This window comes from Erpetoichthys calabaricus, chromosome 16 (genome assembly GCF_900747795.2).
Source record: "Erpetoichthys calabaricus chromosome 16, fErpCal1.3, whole genome shotgun sequence".
NCBI lineage: Eukaryota > Metazoa > Chordata > Cladistia > Polypteriformes > Polypteridae > Erpetoichthys > Erpetoichthys calabaricus.
Genome location: NC_041409.2, coordinates 38,278,382 through 38,290,192, shown reverse-complemented (window position 1 = coordinate 38,290,192; position 11,811 = coordinate 38,278,382). Strand labels below are relative to the sequence as shown.

The window sequence follows — 11,811 nt, the reverse complement described above, 5'->3', positions numbered from 1 at the left end:
TCACCGTAAATCCATTTTGCTCAGCAGTTTCGCCAGCCTCATCTCCATCAAGTGACCCTGCCACCTACACCTCGAAAGCCCCACTCCCTTCCCCCACTCCCCTTCACGTCCTTTTTCTACACTACAATCCCCCCGACGGAATGCAGAGGGTGAATGTGCTCGCGGATTCGGAAGGAAAACAGAAAGAGCGTACAGCTGTGGAGAGCGGAGTCCCAATCTGACAGTCTCTCTACATAAGCAAATTGCCAATAAATTATGCCTTCTTCTGAAAAAGGGAGGAGGGGAGCAGCTGAGAGTCGTGGAGGGGGGGAGAAAGAGAGAGAGAGAGCGAGCGGGAGAGCGAGGGCTGCCGGAGACGTTCACAGAAGTTAACTAACACTGTCAGCGAGCAGCTTCGGAACACCGCGCCGGCGACCAAAGGGAATACGCCGCATTGGGTACACCGGCGCACGGCTGGATTGGCTCGTGTCCACTCACCCGTCCGCTTTACGGGGGAAAACTACGGACACGACGTGCAGACGCCTTTGCTTTCACCAGCCCGGGTTTGCGAAGATTCAGAGTCTGGGATTGTAAGACATCACCCAAGTTAAAGCTGTGAGGCGGCGGAATTCAGCACCACGGACAGCGGTCCTCCATCAGGTAAGATGGGAGTGCGAGCGCCAGGGAGCTGCGCTTTAAAATGCCGCTGTGCACTCGGAACAAGGGGGTGGTAGTATGCTGCACGTTAGCCCGGCGAGCGAGAGCGCCGAGTCAGGCAACCGGCGGGGGGGTTGGGGGTGTGGAGCGATCGGAGGGCAGCTGCAATTAGCGAAATGAGCCTCAGCCTCCAAACTCCGCTCGTAGCCCCCCGACACCGCGTGAGTGCTGACGTCTGTTAGAGATGTAAACGGGGGCAGTGAGTGTGTGTGTTGGGCTGGGGTGTTCGGGATTCAGCTGTTACGCAATTTCGTTTAAATGTGGGAGATGATCGCACGGTGGTCGTTGGTATGTTGATTCCACCGAAGTTACCGGAGCTTTTGTTTTCTTACTTTGCAATCGAGAGCCTGTGATTTTAGCAGGAAAACAAGGCAGAAGTTTTTTTTTAAATAATACCTTCCGTTTTATTACGTAGATAAATATTGCAATTACTTAATGTAACTGGGTCAGGGTAAGAATGCTTCGACCTCCATGTGGCCAGTGGAGGGGCCTATAATGTGCAAGAGCTGCTAACAAGCTGACATTGCTGGGGGGAATCCCATGGTGAGCCTGGCAAGCTTGCATAGACTGCTAACCCCGGCCGCTGACCCTTACATACATCGGAGGACTGGAGGAGATGCCCCTGACAAGCTGTCTTGGAATGACACTGTCTTACACTTTCTATTATTTTTAGATGGGCATGTCTGCTCCTGCAGCCTTGAAAATGATCTTATAATGGTACTTGTTGAGAATTAATAGCAAACATTCTTTGAGCATTAGAACTATGGGCAGTTTCGTTTTATGTAAAAGAAGCCTGTGCAGTGTTTGCCCGTTGATCATCATGGTGTATTCAATGTATTTTTTTGTTGTAATAGGCCTGCTTAGAGCCTCATATGAGCAGCATGCTCGAAGTTCACCTGTAATCACAGACTATTGTAGTCAGCATGTGGCGATGGACGTCTATTTTTAGCATTTGTCTTTTTCTGTTCCTTCTTCAAAACTGGCACCTTAATCATTTGGAACGTGTCTCAGTTTGTCTGTTCTGCAGTCCTTGGCACTTCAGCACTGCCCAATGTCCTCATGGAGTCTGTTTAACTTTATTTCTGAAGAGAAAAAGGACTTGTTTCAGTTTAAGGACAGTATGGAGGAAAATGCATATGTGCAGAAATAATGTTTCCATAGCTACGGGCACATTGTCTTAACTTCTGGAGAATGGCAGCCTGCAGTGTGTTGGCTGTGTGCAGTGCCCTCGGCTCTTATCCTGGTATGAGAGGGCTTTGCTGTTTTCCTCTTAGTTTCTTTATTCTCTGGCCCATTATTATTATTACTGTTTTAAACCAAGCAAACAGTTAATTGAATTCTCAATATCCATTTGTTATCATTTAAGCCCAGGCTTTCCAAGATCTGCAGTTCTCATCTGACTTTTATTGGCTCTTCATGTTTGTAGCTGTGCTCACCTGCATGAGTTACCCCTCATTTCAAACACTCCTCCACATTTCAGTCTTGGATTTTCAGACGTGGCTCAATTTAGCAGCTGCTTGACTGTCTGTTCATTACAAATTCCTGGGCTGGGCTGGCCACTGAGCCTCCATCAGATTAATTTAGATTTTTTCTCAAGGTTTACATTTTCCAGAGGTCTGTGCAGACCAGAGTTTGATTTTTCTTATTTCAGCAGCTCTGCCATCTGGCTCTACCTTGATTTTAGAATAAAGGCATGTTAAGTTACCATTTAGTAAGTTTTAACACTTGGAGAAGCCTTAAGAGCATCATTAAAAATTAATGGAAAGGCTCTCATGATGTCTGTAGATGTACTTGCAACTCGGGGTTTGCTCCTACTTTTCAAAGCTGTGCCTTTTAGGTAATTTGTGATAAATTACCTGATAGAGCGACCATGGGGGTGTGTGTGAGGGTGCCTGGTGGGTGCCGATCCTCCTGTATGGCCTGGCCCTGCCTTGTGCCCTGTGCTGTCTGGGTAGAATTCAGCTGCCTGTACTTCTCAAGTGTATAATGTGAGTTTGAAAATGGATGGGCAAACTCTGTCTACCTGTCGTATAGTGCCTCTCATATGTATCTGTCTGTTACATGGAGAATTTAATGTATCTGTCAGTGTCTTAGTTATGAAAGACAATGAGCAAATTTATCTATCTACCTGTCCATCTGTCTGTGATATAGTGCCTTTTATACTGACTGACAGTTTGTCTGCCTGTCAGTCTGTCTCTCTTATCTATCTATCTATCTATCTATCTATCTATCTATCTATCTATCTATCTATCTATCTATCTATCTATCTATCTATCTATCTATCTATCTATCTATCTATCTATCTATCTATCTATCATCATGCCTTTAATAGCCGTTGATCTGTCATTTATATCAGGCATTTCACCTCTATCTGCCTGTCATTTATATAGTGCTTTCAACCTCTGTCTGTCTTTGTCATTTATATAGTGCCTTTCTATCTATAATTTATTTAAAGCCTTTCACATCTGTCTATGTCATTTATACAGTGCCTCTTACCTCTGTCTGTCCTTGTTGTTTATATAGTGTCTTTTACCTCTGTTTGTGTCATTTATATAGCACCTTTAATCTCTATTTATCATTTAAATCCTTTCACCCCATCTGTCTGTCATTTATAAAGTGCCTCTCACCTCTGTCTGTCATTTATATAGTGCCTTCCACCTTTCTCATCTGTGCTCCCCCCCTCCTTGCTCAGTGCTATTGCTCATGCCTGCCTGATGTTGTGTCGATTGGCCTGGCCTGCACTGAGCCTGCCCATCCGTTTAACCCTTACTGCTGTCCAAACAGACGTCTTTCAGCATTTATGGTAAACATCCATAAATATCAATGTGTACAGAGATAGTATTATATTAATGCTATAAATACCTTCATGTAAGAGAAATGACACTAGGGCATTACGTAGTCATAGACACTGTCCATGTTTAGGATACAGATGGACTGTGGAGAGAAGCTCCTTCTTAGTGTCTCTCATGGTCATCAGACAGCGGTACTGTTTACCTAATAATTAATAATAATTCATTACATTTATATAGCACTTGTCTCAGTACTCAAAGCACTATCCACACAGGGAGGAACCCGGGAAGCGAACCCACAATCTTCCACAGTCTCCTTACTGCAAAGCAGCAGCACTACCACTGTGCCACCTGTGAGGACAACCTGACTGTGGATGGGGTGGCTGGTGTCATGGATGATTTTCTTTGCCCTGGTCCGACATTATGTGATGTAGATGTCCCCCAAGCTTGACAGCGGACTTCAAGTCATGTCCTCAGATGACCACTCCACTCTCTGCTGTTCCCAAACCGGGTAGTAATACTTCTTGTCAGGATACTTTCAGTGGTGGATGTGTAAAAGTTGTTTAGTAGGTGGGAGAGCAGTGTGAAATCCCTGAAGTGGTATAGATGTTGCAATGCTTTCTTTTCTAAGGTGTTGATGTGTTTGGGCCAGGTCTGTGGTGTGGACACTGAGGTATCTGTAACTGTTCCCCCTTTCCACCTGAGTGTTGTTAATACTGAGGGGGGTGGTAGTGCCTCTGCTGTTTTGTTTCAAAGTCCACAAAGTCTTGCTGACATTCAGCAATAGGCTGTTGTCCTGTCACAGGTGTGACAGAGTCTCCACTTCATCCAGGTTGTCCTGCTCATTGTTCTTAGATATCAGGCCCATTGCAGCTGTGTCATCAGCAAACTTGACAATGATGTTCGAGTCATGTGCAGCCATGCAGTCATATCTGTAGAAGGAATACAGCAGAGGACTCAGAACACAGCCCTGTGGAGCCCCTGTGTTGAGAGTGATAAAATGTGGCCTCCTATTCAAACTACCTGGGGTCAGCCTGTCAGGAAGTTAGAAATTTAGTTGCACAATGATGTGCTCAAATGCAGGTCCTAGATCCTGTTGATGAGCTTAGAGGGGTTTATTGTGTTAAATGCACAGCGATAGTCTCTAAATCGTATTCTCACATAATTCCCTCTCTTGTTGTCCAGATGGGCTAGTACTGTATGTAGGAACAAGGAGATGGCATCATCTCTAGATCTAGGTAAGCAATATGCAGACTGTAATGGATCTAGGACTTTGGGCAGTGAAGCGCTTAAGGAATTCTTCACTAGCCTCTCGAAACACTTCATTGTTGTAGGTGTTGACTTGGATTGGATTTGACTGTTTGTCATGTAAACAGAGTTTTCTAGAGACACAGCCAGTCAGCGGACACTTTCAGATATTCCTGTGTCAGGACATCTAGTATATGCCTGGAAATCACTGCCAAGACCACTGCCATTGACTTTTCATACTTGCCGCTGCTTTCCTCACATGGCTGCCATTAGATGGAAGTTGACATGGCCAGACCAGACAAAACAAGCTGTTTCCATTGTGGTACGGGTTGTTGTGTCTCCTGGATGTTTTGTGTATTTCTCTCTTTTTAGTACACTGTGCCTTCTCCTTGGCTCCTTCATATACTGCTAGTCAGTTTCTCTGATCGCTCCTTCAGATTGTCTCTCCTTCTGTCGCTAGCATTTCTTGTCACCAGGACCATCTGGCACTGACACTGCTGCAGAGCAGCCATGTCCACTGTCACATCACACATTCACCCACATTGGTGCTGATGGCCCCATTTATATGACCTGTCTTGACTGATGTGATGATGTCACCTTGGGTGTGGCCTGTGGCTGGGCCCCTTAGTGGTCAGTACAAAAGGGGCATGTCTCCTTGTGATCTACAGCAGACTCAAAGTGTTGTGCTGTACCTGAATGCAAACATTTAAGAGGAGCACAAAGGGTGTATCAGCTGTCATGCCATCCCGCGCAGATACCCTGTTCAAATTCATCTCATTTCGATTCTCAGCGCTGCCTTTATCAAGTTCACCATCAAACTGTGCTTTAAAAGGTCTGGTTTAAAAAACAAAAATGCAGCAATTAGGCCAGTAAATAAAAAGACACAGAATACGAAAAAAAGAGATTAGAAGCCATTGGGTAAATGGAGTCCATTAAGAATCTAATAGATGCAGCTTTGAATCTGTGTGAGCGTCTGAGATAACAGCAAAGATGGGGAAAAAGAAAAGAGAAATCCAGCTAATATGAAAAAGGACATGGCTAACATGTAATGGAATACAGAGAGAGAAATAAAAAAGGATCTAGATAAAAAAAAACAGCTGAAGGATCATAAAAATGAGATAACATATGAAATAGATTGCTATGAAAGGCACTGTATTACAGATATAACGATATGAAAGGCACTCTACATGATGGACAAATAAGATAGGAAAAGCACTGTATGGCAAGTTAAAGGCACTATATATGATAGAGAGCTATAAAAGGCGTTACAGCAACAGTGCTGAATAATTGACAAATAGGTTGGCAGTTATGAAAGCAACTATGTAATAGAATGACTCTGTATAAAATAAAGACAGATGAAGGGCGCTATATAATGTACAGATTTAAAAGGCATGGTGCAGTACAGGGTTAGGAGCACACGCTGATACAGTGCATTGCCGCACCCACTATCTCAGGTCCTCAGATTAGGACCCGAGTGCAGCCAGGCAATGGGTGACACCTCAGCATCACACTAGTTCAGATGGAATAGAACAGTTGGAGGCTTATTTATGGTGGCTGGAGTTCCAATTCTGCCACCAACCCCTGGGTATATTAGAAAGATAAATAGATATAAAAGGAAGTATATGATAGATAGATAGATAGATAGATAGATAGATAGATAGATAGATAGATAGATAGATAGATAGATAGATAGATAGATAGATAGATAGATAGATAGATAGATAGATAGATAAGAGAGACAGACTGACAGGCAGACAAACTGTCAGTCAGTATAAAAGGCACTATATCACAGACAGATGGACAGGTAGATAGATAAATTTGCTCATTGTCTTTCATAACTAAGACACTGACAGATACATTAAATTCTCCATGTAACAGACAGATACATATGAGAGGCACTATACGACAGGTAGACAGAGTTTGCCCATCCATTTTCAAACTCACATTATACACTTGAGAAGTACAGGCAGCTGAATTCTACCCAGACAGCACAGGGCACAAGGCAGGGCCAGGCCATACAGGAGGATCGGCACCCACCAGGCACCCTCACACACACCCCCATGGTCGCTCTATCAGGTAATTTATCACAAATTACCTAAAAGGCACAGATCAATGGCTTTTAAAGGCATGATGATAGATAGATAGATAGATAGATAGATAGATAGATAGATAGATAGATAGATAGATAGATAGATAGATAGATAGATAGATAGATAGATATTAAAAGCATTATATTATATAGAGTCATTATATTGTATAAGTCATAGCATAAATACGAAAGGGACTATATAACATAAACAGATAAAGGGCAGTAAATGGGATGTGAAAAGCTCTATATAAAGTAAGAAAATGTGTGAAAGGCACTATATACAGTATAATAGGTGGAGGGACATGGCATTATCTAGGGAAGGTGCTGTATAACAAACAAATATGTAGGTAGATATGAGTTACACTTCAGTGTATAAATATAGATGTGGAAGGCATTATATAATGGGGGATCACAGGCATCGGCGGGTAGAGGGGTCCTTTCATCGGATTTGCTGGCCCAGCACTATCCTAGCTGTGGAATGGCCAATTGGGGGAGGCAGCTTGATGGCCGAGGTCTCCAGAAATCTAAACAAATCCAAATCTTATGATGTGATATCATCTACTGTTAAATTCTGATTTGTACTTGTAATATTTTTATTTTACTCTTATATTGTATTGAGGATTACTTGTGTTCTGTTCTGTGTATTGTATTGTATTGACCCCCTTCTCTTTGATACCCACTGTATGCCCGGCCTACCTGGAAAGGGGTCTCATTTTGAACTGCCTTTCTCAAAGTTTCTTCCATTTTTTTCCCTACTAGGGTTTTTTTTGGGAGTTTTTCCTTGTCTTCTTAGAGAGTCAAGGCTGGGGGGCTGTCAAGAAATTTTCCTGCTTCCATTATCTCTAAACTGCTCTGCATGTGTATCACGGGACTTGCTTCCAAAGGTTGTAAGTATGACGTGACTTGTCCGTCTCGCTTGACATGAAAGTGTCTCTCTGTCTCTCTTCCAAAGATCACGTCTCGTCGCAGGAAAAAGTCTTGTATCGTCGCAAGCTTTTTTTTTTTATAATAGAGAGACATACAAATTATACATACAGCACAGTATTCAGTGAAATGCTCAACTTCTATGACTGTGCCTTGAGACGAATATAAAGTAACAAAAGCAATACATGACTTTATAAATTCAAAAATCCTTAATAGAATTATACATTTGTAATGATGCATAATAATAATAATAATAAATAATACCAATAACTAAATAGATGACTCAATTTAAATAATCTACTGTGAGGGGGTTCCTACATAAATGGAAAGAATTATTATTATCGGGATTTGATCTTATTTGAGCAGTATCTCTCAGTAGAGACAGATATGAAAGGCACTCTATGAACAGATTGGTGAAATTAACTATATATGAAAGACACCATATAATACACGTATTTAAAAAGAAGGCAGTGTGTATTGGATAGATACATAGATAAGAAAGACACTATAGGATAGATGGAGAGATAATAATGGTACTATAAAATAGATATAAGGGGATCTACTAAATAGAATCTATGAAAGAGACTATATAAAAAGAGACAGATTAAAGGCACTATATATGATAGATAGGTTGGTGAACAGATATCAAAAGTGCCGTATGACTGATGTGAAGTACACAATACAACATACTGTAGATAGAAAGGTAGATGGAGATAGGATAAGTGCTGTAAAACAGACAGATGTGTAGGTAGATATGGGAGGACCTTCATCGTAGATATGTAGAAGTTTGTTCTTGTGGCAGCCCAGTGGTGCAGTGTTTAGCCACCCTTTAGAAATTTGTTTTCAGTTTTCCACCTGCCCATTATCTGTTAAGGGATTGTGTGTTCCCCTTGTGTATTGCTGGCCTTTGCCCTAAAGTCCATGTTCCTCCTGGACAGGTCTTGTGTCTTTTGTCTCTAGGACAACCTCAAGCCCCCTGTCATCCTATCAAAGAAACACCAATGGTAGAAGCTGACTTTGTAACTGCAGACTCAGATGTGTGAACAGGTGAGGGAAAAGCTGCTTTTGTGTTTTCTTCTGCTGCTGCTCATGGCAGTGCCAGATATTTACTGCTGTCAATAGCCCCAGCAGTGGGGCTGCCTCTGCTAGTGAGAAGCCCCATTCAACCACTCTTCATGTTTTCTGTGGGTTTTGTGCAGTTAAACAGAGCAGATGGTGGGTGATGTTCAGTGAATGTGCCCTGCAGCTTTTAGTATTTCAACATCAGAGACTGCATGTCACACACTGCTGTGTGTAGTAGTATAAAACATTAAGTGGTCTCCGACTGTTTAATGCACTTCTGTCACCTGGCAGTGCCAAAATACTCCCACGTTCCTGAATAATGTGTGAGGTGTGCAGAGGGGGAAGTGAGCCAGTAACCAAGTCATACGTGAAGTTCTCTTGCATGCTCACTGCCTTTTTGGCAACCTTGATCATTAATACACCGCGGATGGTAAGCCAACACTTTGGAAGTTCTTCACAGCCAGCCTTCCCTATCTCTGCTTTTTGTCTCAAGTGCTCATCCCAATTCATAAATTGTGAACACAGCAGGCAATGCTTGGTCAAATTCTGGGGAAATATTCTGACCATTTTCCAGCTGCAGGCATTGTACGCGAAATTACATTTTTCTAGAAAGTTTTTTCAAACGTGTTTAGCTGCTAATGAAGTGACTTTCACTGGGGCATTGTCAGGGAGTAGAAAGGACAATAGCTTTCCGTGACATTTTTTTCTGTGATTAAGTGCTGTGAGCACCAAAGCAGATCGGCCTTTTAAAGCCTGTGATCAGTATGGATGCCACCTCGACACCATCAAAGGGTGTTTATGGTCTTAGTGACACTAGCTTGGACCATCAAGTTTTTGGCTGTTGGAGAGTCGCCATACTTATGTTCTTTGGGTTGTTGATTGGACTCTGGGCTTTTGTGATGTGTCCCTATTTCATCATCAGAGCGCTTCTTTAATTTTCCACAGTCCAAGTTCATTTGTGTGCGATTTTCCTTGGAGCACTGGATGTACTGATGTTTCGTTTGAGGTGCCAAAATTTTCGATACCCACCCCACTCATGTTTAATTGTAAGTGAAGAGTGGATTCATCTGATCCCTGACTTGTCCCTGTAGTGTCTGCTGTCTTGTTTTGTGATTCTGTCCATTCCTGTTCACTTTCCTGTCATTGATATAAAAGCCAACCAGACCCTGGTTCATCTTTGAGCGTCTTCAAGCCAAGACAGCACTGAGCAGCCCCTCTCTAGATGGTGTGATAGGAAACAGGCTGGCCCTGGTGCACATTGACTAGAATCCTAATTGAATCTCTGGTGTTCAGCGATAGCACGATACTAACAGGGTCCATGTTGACCTGATTCAGGCCCAAGAAACATCGACTATAAATTTGAAATGGTGATTCACATATTTGAATAGACAGGAGCTAATCTTTGGGTGCTTTAGAAATCAGCACTGTACAAAAACCACTTAAGGTTCAGCCTCAATACTGCCTGACCATCCGTGTCTGCGTATCAGAGTGTGTCTGTCAGTTTACTAGGAGGGAGGAAGAAAAATGTAAACAAGTTAAAAAAAAATCAAAATGATAATAATAATATCAAGGGTAAAAAAAGATTGTTTTTGGCGGTCTCTTCTTTTGTCTGATGTTATACGCTGGCAATAGCAGAGTGCTAGTGACTTTCTTGCTTTTGCTTAGGCCACATGAACGAAGTTTATAGCTGTAATGTTAATAACCCATAATTTCTTACTGTGGGCAACGGATGAGTGAAAGTAACAATAAATCGAAGCACATGCTGGGAAACCAAATTCCCAACACTATTAGGCTAGAGTCACCTGACCAGGCCAATGTGGTAGTTACCACCATCACCACATATTCCCAGCAAAACCTTTTTGACTGTAAGAGTGGTCAGTTTGACAAGCAGTGAAAACAGGGAAAAGAATCAGGTGTGTATTTTTACACTGGACTAAACAGAATCAAATAAAATTGAATAAAAAACATGAGGCCTATGTTAATTAGTTATCCTTTGTGATTCACAGGGGGGGTTATGGACCGTCATGAACACAAAATATGTGCAAATACATTTTGGAACCACCCCCATCTGCTAATACTGCACTGTTGTCCACAAGACTTTCTAATAACATAGTCAATTATTTTGCAAATTTTAGACAATACAGTTGAATTATATATATACGAGGGACGTTCAAAAAGTTACTGCACTTTTTTTTAAACTGTTTATTAAGAATTTCAAAAACAATTGACATCACTTTGCTACATAGTCACCTACCTTTGCAATGCAGTTTTCCCAGCGTCGTAGCAAGTTTTCAATGCTCAATTACTGCTCCTCCTGCCTTCGCCATTTCCAGCGAAAATATAAAAGTGCGGAAACTTTTTGAAAGTCCCTCGTATATAAAACACACAAAAAAATTACTGTGCTGTATACTGTACTACAACAGTAACATAAAGAGTCTTTGTGCTGCTGGCGTAGCTTCAGCAAAACCTTTTCTGATTTTCTGCTCTTTTTTTCTTGGAATACTGTTGACTCCTTAAAGAAATATTCCAGATAAAAGCAATATATTTTTAAAAATGCTGCTTACTCCATGTAGTTTGTAATGGTGGCCAAGTAGAGAAAAGGACGTCTTGAATATTCAAACTCAAGTTCCCACCAGTGACTGAGTTTAGACAACAGCAAGCTACTGTATGTGAAAAACAACTGTGGGAAAAAGAAAACAAATTCTCACTTAACTTGTATTGTATCGGTACTCAAATGTGGCACTTGGTGCCACGGCCCACCTGCCAAGTTGTTTTGCCTGCCTAAGGAAAAGTCATCCCAGATGGAGGATCGCAGGAATCGTGGGAGAGAGGGGTCCTTTCATCGGATTGGCTGGCCCAGCACTGTTTCAGCTGTGGAATGGCCAAATGGGGGAGGCAGCTTGAAGGATGAGGTCTCCAGGACTCTATACAAATACAAATCTTATTATGGGATATATCATCTACTGTTAAATTCTGCTCTGTACTTCTAAAATTTATATATTT

General features: G+C 42.1%; 1 protein-coding gene across 1 annotated transcript in view; it reads left to right on the top strand.

Annotated features, from left to right (window-relative positions):
- The first annotated feature begins 343 nt into the window (after positions 1-343).
- tmem121aa (transmembrane protein 121Aa) overlaps positions 344-11,811 on the top strand; it is a 374,667-nt gene continuing 363,199 nt past the window's right edge. The window contains exon 1 of the mRNA XM_051920085.1: positions 344-639. The gene's annotated coding sequence lies outside the window, so the exon portion shown is untranslated. The remainder of the gene's footprint in view (positions 640-11,811) is intronic.